Here is an 8,121-nt window from a genome sequence, read left to right on the forward strand (position 1 = left end):
TTGTGGGGGGGCTCTAAATATATAGTAGGGATAGTGAGTAAATGAAAACCATATGTGTTAGATTTATATAAAAAGATACGACGCAACAAATACTATCTAATGAGATTGAGGAACTAATCTTATGCATATATAGATATCAAAATGATGATCCAATTGGAGTACATACTTGGTTGCAATGGCTTTGCATGTGTCTTTTGGGTATGGATTTGAGATGTACTATTTGCACAAATTTGCGCTTAGGCTCATGAGTGAGGTGCATTAACAACTTAAAGTTATATTTTGAGTAGGTAGGATTAATGTTAATTTATCAATGGTTACTATGAGTTGTTTCATGTATTGTGGGTGAAAATAAACTTGCTATGAATTTGCTATGAGTGGCAAATAGGCTTGTCCATAGCTATTTAACATAGATCTTTCCTAGGTATGATTATGAATGGATTAATCAAGACTGTGGGGATTAGTCTATTGGTTCAAGTAGTCATTATTATGCTCTCTCATAAACTTTTCTTGGATTTGACTGAAGGTACTGCAAATACAAATTTAAGGTTTAGTTAAAGTCGAGATTGAAAAAAGAGATATATAAATCATTTTCTTTTCTTTGAGAGATGATCTACAACAAAGTGCGATCTCATTACTTATATTCACATCATGCAATCAAAAGTCCCTATCTTGATGTATGTTAGTTATGATAGTCTTATAAGTAGCTTCCTATATCATATCTATATGATTGTAAGTAATATGTTACAAAGTTGCTTAATCAAACAATGATCAACCCCAAATTAGTTTACTTGCACATAGTATCATTGTAGTAGTTGTGACTAGTTTCTCATTAATAAACCATTTTAAGCTAAATTAACATTGGTATTTTAGTTCCTTGAGGGTTTGCCCATTGATGTTTTAGACATTTATTTGCTGTAACTTGCTAGTTAATCCATTAGTACTTGGAGTAGATAATTAAATGGAGAAGGTGTATAGTTAAGGTATTGACATTACTAGCATTTGTATTAGTGGAAATGGCATTATGATGTCAAGTGATGAGGAGGTTTTTTTAGAACTTGATTTTTCATGTCATTCTTTTTTTTAGTGTTTTGGCTTCAAATTGTAAGCTCTTGAATTTAGACTTCCCAGGATATCACTTAGCCCAGCACTACTCAAACCCAAGGACACTTAACCCCAAGTATCCCAATACCCTTAATCGATTGGAAAAGGGGGTGCACTACTTAAACCTAAGGACATTTAACCTTAAGTATCCCAAAACCCTTAATTGATTGAAAAATAGGGTGCATTTTTATTTATGCGCCCTTTCTCTCTATATTTAAACCCTATGGATCATCTTTCAAGTTGTTCTTTTTAGTTTCTTACAATTCACCACGCTTCCCTGCAAATTCACGCCTTCGTGAATGGAAGTTGAAAGCCGTAACTCTCCCGAGAGCCTCACTCTCTTGACATCCTAGCCCTTGGGTCAAGCCCAATTGGAGTAAACTACACTTACCAAATGTCAATCAACATGTGGTGCAATTTCTCTAAACCAACCAACAGAATCAGACCTTAAACCCAAGTATCCTAAGACCCTCAACTGATTAAAAAAGGGGGTGTGCTCTATTCCTGGGCCCTTTCCCTCTATATTTGAACCCTATAGATCATCTTTCAAGGCGTTTTCTTTGGTTGCTTACACAAATTAGATATTAAAGGTGATTGAAAAAAAATGTTAATGCAATATAGATATATGAAAATGTGATCTTTATGATCAAGTCTTGGGTATTCATTAGCATTTATAGATATTATTATTGGATGTTGGTTATATAGGCAAAAGAAAGTTGGTTGAGTCTTGAGAATTTGTATTCCTAGATGGAAGGTTATTTTTTCTCTAGGATGGAAAATTTTTACACAAGTGTTTCCAATGGCTAATCTATTAATTATTTTTTTAAAAACCATTTTATTTTAGAATGCCTTTATAAACTAATGATGGGGTTGGAATTGAGTTTTGGTAGCTTGGACCTTAGTAATTAATTTATATGATGCAATCTAAAAGAGATGCTGACTTTTGGGGTTAAGGTAATTGGGTTAGATAAAGTTTAAAGTTTGCTTGGAAAAGTGGCTGTTGCACTTTTCTAGAAAGGTGACACTTGTATTTATCTTTTATAACATTATACTTGGTGATAAATTGCATTTTGCATTTTGTTAAATTCTATAAGAGTAGTGAGTTTGCATTAATCTCCTACACCTTGGTTAAAGATGGTGATTCAACTTAATTGTTTAAGGTTGAGGTGTTAATACCCATATTATAACCTTATTTATTAAGAGGTTGTGTACTTTATGAATCCATTTCATAATCTTCACTTTAGTTTTTGCTAAGTGTTAATCATGTGTAATTAGCCTCTTCGATTATACTCAGAGTTGTTAACTATGTATTAATGAGCTTATTATGATTGAATTAGATTCAAGTAGTCATTTTTTTCATAATTGTCCATATTTCTATATGTTATACTTAGAGTGTTACCTTTCTGTTAGACAAGCATATAACTCGATAATATGAGTTTAGTGTTTAGGTTTTATGAAGGTGAGTTGAAGAATGATTGTTGGTTGCTTTGTGATTAGTGATCACTTGTAGATTTTATCCAGGATTGTTGACATTTTACTCAGCTTGATGATGATTTAATAACGATCAACTTATTTATCAGATGGTATTGCAGAGGATTGTGTTCTTGGGCTCATTGAGTTTTGGATATGGTGATTCACTCCTTGATGAAGTATTATCTATAGTTAAGTATTGTTGAAAGATTAATTTTGGAAACTGAGTAAAGTATCTTTAACCTTTGTTAAGTTAGTTGCTAAAGAGTTTTGAGTGGTGATTTATTTTTGCTTTCTTTTAGCTATATTTTGGTGTTAATGATATTAAAGTGATGTCTTGATAATGATATTGTTAAAGTTGAGATTATAGTGAGATGAGATATTTCTCCATGGGTATATTGAGGAAGTTGAATTTTTCACTTGTGGTGGTTCAGATGGTTAAGGATTAATTTGGCTTTATGGAGATAGACATTTTTTCTCACTAGTCTCAACAATGATGAGGAAGGAAACCTTAAGTTGTCATTTAGTCAAGCATACTTAATGAGAAACTACTTGCTAGTGTTGAGAACCCCTACAACATTGTTAGCTAGCTGAAAAGTGTTTTGACATAAAAACAAATCTTCCCTATAGATGTTTCAAGCTAAGAAAGAATGGATAGAGCTAGAGCCCTAACAAGCGTCATCACTCAACTACTGGACAAGTCATTTACAGAAGTACCTTTAAGTGACAAAAAACACCTTCAGATCCTCTATTTTGCAATTCCTCAATCCAACAATGTTTTATCAGATGCCACCATTTGATTGTCCATTTTAGTCAAACTTGATCTCCTAGGTGAGTGAGATTGTGAGGCTTTTCATTTCCTATTGCACCTTCTCTATCCTACTATCCTCTCTCTACTCCTTTGTTTCTGCAAATTCTTTAGGATGCCTTTCCATATCAAATTATTCCCAAAGCTCAAATTCCATAACTTTGACCCCAGTTATGGAATTTGAGCTTTGGGAATATTTTGATGTGTCAAATGTGTCTAATGCAAGCTCAATATTTGATGTTGTAATGGTTTTTTCAGCCCCTTCAAGAAATACTCTTGGAATTGCCAATCAGTGGCCATACATGGGCCAAATGTATTGGTATACTAAACACATCAAATGAAGACCACACTATCTCACTTTCTTTCAGAGCAATAATTAGCCGTTGGCTTAATAAGAAGTAATCGCCACCAAAATTCTCTCAAACATTTAAGAAACTCTTCTTTACATCATGTTCTAGTGTGCCTCCTGTTAAACACCATCCTGATTCACTCTCTCTCCGCTTACTTGGCGATGATGTGGCATCAGGCCTTCTCTTTGTTTTATCTCCAGCGCACTCCCTCTCCCGTCCGTCGCCGCTCCACAGCTCCCGCCCGCCCGCTCGCCCTCACGACTCCCACCCAGCGTGCGCCCTAAAATTACTTCCATGTGGCCATAGCCCCAACACTTAGCCAAATTTCAATTAGCGCACGCGTGGACGCCTTTCTACGTGCTTTACATGGCCAATGAGTGTCATGGATGACCATTAGGAGTGGTAAACTTATGAAATATTCTCACTAATTTAAATATATGTATATAAAGAGTTTTTTTTTAATTTATTCTTTGCTAAGATTAAGTTTGAGCTTTTCTTTCTTGTCTTCCTCTGCCTAGTAAAAGGAGTTGCTTCTGGACTACTAGAAGCTTTTCTATTACTTGTAATTCTTTCCACCAAAGGTTTTGCTCACTTCAAGGATGTACCATAACTATCAACACGTTGAAATTCTGCTACAGGATGAATAAGATCGTCTGGCTGTGAGACACAAAATCCCTAGGCCCCAAAGTGGAGTCGGAAAGGGTGCCACGTGGTAAAGGCCGAAGTGAAAGCCAAACGAGCGTAACACGTTTGGACTAAAAGCTTCGACTTGGAAGGTCGAGAGCAGGAGTGGAACACCCAACAAAGTGCTCAAGGAGCGAGCACGAGGCAACCAATAAGCAAGGCTCCGAAAAGGGACCCAAAAAGGACTAACACATGACACGTGGAAGTGTCCGAGAAGGACCCGAGATGGAGTCCAAGATGGACCCGAGATGGAGTCCGAGATGGACCAAGACGGAGTCCGAGATGGACCCGAGATGGAGTCCGAGATGGAGTCCAAGATGGAGTCCAAGACAGAGTCCGAGATGGACCCAAGATGGACCCGAGATGGAGTCCGAGATGGACCAAGATGGAGTCCGAGATAGACCCGAGATGGAGTTCGAGATGGAGTCCGAGATGGACCCGAGATGGAGTCCGAGATGGACCGAGACGGAGTCTGAGATGGACCCGAGATGGAGTCCGAGATGGAGTCCAAGATGGAGTCCGAGATGGAGTCCGAGATGGACCCGAGATGGAGTCCGAGATGGACCGAGACGGAGTCCGAGATGGAGTCCGAGATGGAGTCTGAGAAGGACCCGAGATGGAGTCCGAGGTCGAGACCGAGACCGGGACTGAGACCGAGACCGAGACCGAGACCGAGACTGAGACCGGGACCGAGACCAAGCCCGAGACCGAGCCCGAGCCCGAGTCCAAGTCTGAGTCTGAGTCCGAGTCCGAGTCCGAGTCCGAGTTCGAGTCTGAGAGGGTGAAAGCCCAAAGCGTTCGTCTCCCAGACCCTGGGGGGTTTGGTGAGCTCCAAAAGTATAGTAGGGGGAGGACTGCAGTGGAGCCAGTTTGGCCAGGAAAGGCCAGTTTGGCCCAAGAAGGCTTGACCCAGTGTTGGGTGATGAGTTGCCCACTGGGAAGTCCAAGACTAGAGTGAACACGGACCGACAAACAAGGTAGCTTGGTGAAGTGTTCAAGAGTCGGCTCTAGTTCCCCCTGGAGATCGACTGGCCGATGCTCCCAGTTCAAGTGTGGGTGGCACTACCTACTTGGATACCAGGCGTGGCTCAACGGAATCTTGCTCTAAGCCCATGGCTAGAGCACCTAAAGGCGGAAGGTGGGGAGAGTACCCATGGGGCTTGCGTAGGCCCATGGTGTTCCGAAATATTGTCCCGGAGTCCCAAATGGGGGAAAGGAGGAGGAACAATCCTCTAGTGTAGTGACTAAGGATACAGTCACATGGTGAGGAAGTCCCAGAGGACCATGGGACTTAGTGGTCGGGCCTGTGGGCCTTGATCTAGTGGCAGTGTTGGCAAACATGGCCATGGATAGAAAAGGGACTTGGTAGGAACTGACAAAGGGATACTGGGGAAGGCTATTCCCCATGTCTGTGGGCATCCTAAGGATGCTAAAGAGTGGATCTGGGATGACCACTCGTGGACGGATGGCCCAGTCTTGGAGAGACGGGATTGTGATGCAAGTGGTATTAGACCACTAGTGCGGCAAAGGTGAATGGGCATGGCCTTAGCATAATGGGCCGATATGTTAGTGGTACCTTTGGGTGTCGGTCTTGGGACTGGACACGTGGAGCACTTGGACCAAGTGCAAGGGATGAGTGGCATGGATGCCATCCTCGGGGCTAGCAAGTCCCAAGTCCTGAATTAGACTTAAAGAGGTTGTGAATGAGACTCCTCCAAGTGGTCAAAGGTGTGGTTAAGTGATTAAAGTAGAATGGAAAATTTAGTCGCTTACAACTTGGTATCGGAGCCATTCCTTAGTCCGACTTTTATTGGTGCTCAAGTATATCACTATTGATGTTGGCATCAAAATGTCCTAGGAGTGGGCCTATCCTTGAAGAGTAGCGTGTCGAGAGGACATGGCTCTCCACTCAAGTTCATGTGTGAACTTGGGCGTGATGTGGTGCATAGAAAAGGGCCAGTAAGGGAACGACTTTGGGATCTTGGGAACAGTATAAGGGTTTCCTCAGAGAGTTGAGGATGTGATCCAGATGAGCGTTTGACTTAGCAAACTGGTTGATGTGGTTGTGGTAAACAACTACAGTTGGGATCACGGGAAAGATGTAGACTCCAAAACAATAAAGGAGTCACAAGATTACCCTTATATAGTTGAGGCTGGTACTCATAAATGTGAGACCGGAATTTGTGACTGTGGGAGGTCAAATACAGAAGAGGACACCAGTCCTTGAAATGGTAGCCAGGGCTACCTCTAATAAATGCTGGAACAACCCAAGGAGTTGGGGGTGTACTTAAAGATAAGTTGCTATTCTCATCATATGGACAAGTAGTCCTAAGGGGCAAAGGTTAGCCCCAAGAAAATCATCAAGTGTCGGAGTAACACTTGCAAAGATTGTCCTTGTGAGTAAGACATGAATACAAGAAGTTGTATTCTAGCGAATTGGCACCTTGAAGACTAAGACCTCGTAAGGTTTTGGATTAGCAAAGTCCAAAATGCTAGATGACTCAAGTGGAGTCAGGGAATGGTTCTAAAGGATTGGTTGAAGCATTTGGACTAAGGTGTATGGTGCCCCATGAGGTATGGGGAGGATCATAAAATCATGGTATGAGAATAGTAGGTATCTCATTGATGGCAGAATGTGCCATACTAAAGTTGTGGGAAAGATGTTCCCAGAAGAAAGCAACTTTGGCCCAGAGTTGGGTGCAAACACTATGGTGCGGTGCTAATGGATAGTTAGCATGAGGAACAATTATATTGATCTTGGCAAAGACTTAGACATTAATAAGTAGTGTCATAAGGATAGGCTCATGGGGCTGATGGTGTGAAGACACCAAATGTGCCAAGGTGTGATACCTTGAAGTTATGTTGGTGGGTTCATAAGAACCCCTTGCCAAGGGAATCCCAACGGAAATGGGAATGGCATAGCTTAAGCTGGAAGGCATGTGGTAGAGTGTGGTGACCAAAACAATGATGGAGGTGTGGAAGCACTAGCAATGAGTTGTAGGACTTGACAACTATAAAGCAATTAAGCAAAGGTGTAAGATAATTGGTTAAACTGGTAGAAGGTAGCTACCCAAGACTTCTTAATGGCATCAAGAAGTTAGATATACCCTTATGAGGGATAAATTGCTTATGTTGCGATATAGTAAGTCAATGTCATAAAAGGGAATGCTCATTGTTAAATAGGCCATCATTTGGGACACCCAAACACTCTAGAACACCAAGAGGCGGTGTTTGATGTCGCGAGGGCAATAGATAAGGCCCAAGGGACTAAGTCCCTAACGAATGATGGACAAAAGGTGCTATCCAAATGTCCAAGGTTGCGGAGATGGGAAAAAACTATCTACCCAAATTGGACAAAGCTAAAAATGAAATTTTGGCAAGGCTAGTGATGGGCATGTAAAGACCCATAAGCAACAATGTTAATCCCGGTGTGTGGGATTATAAGGTATGCATACCTGAACTGAGGAACCACTCCCTAGGCTATCGGGTAGGTTCATCCTTAAGAATACTTGCTAAGGCATGATAAAAAGTGCAAAGTTATCCTCCTAGTCTGGAGGAGAATGACCGAAGGAAAGGTGTGAGGCCAAAAGAAAGTAGTAAGGGGATAGAACCAAACCATGGAAATTGGAGGGTATAACCAAGGGTGGTTATGCCAGTTGGGGTGGAGAATCAAGTGGGGGCTCGAGGGTGTTATTGCTAGCAACCGTG

The sequence above is a fragment of the Selaginella moellendorffii genome, unplaced genomic scaffold (assembly GCF_000143415.4).
Source record: "Selaginella moellendorffii unplaced genomic scaffold, v1.0 SELMOscaffold_74, whole genome shotgun sequence".
NCBI classification, from domain to species: Eukaryota; Viridiplantae; Streptophyta; class Lycopodiopsida; order Selaginellales; family Selaginellaceae; genus Selaginella; species Selaginella moellendorffii.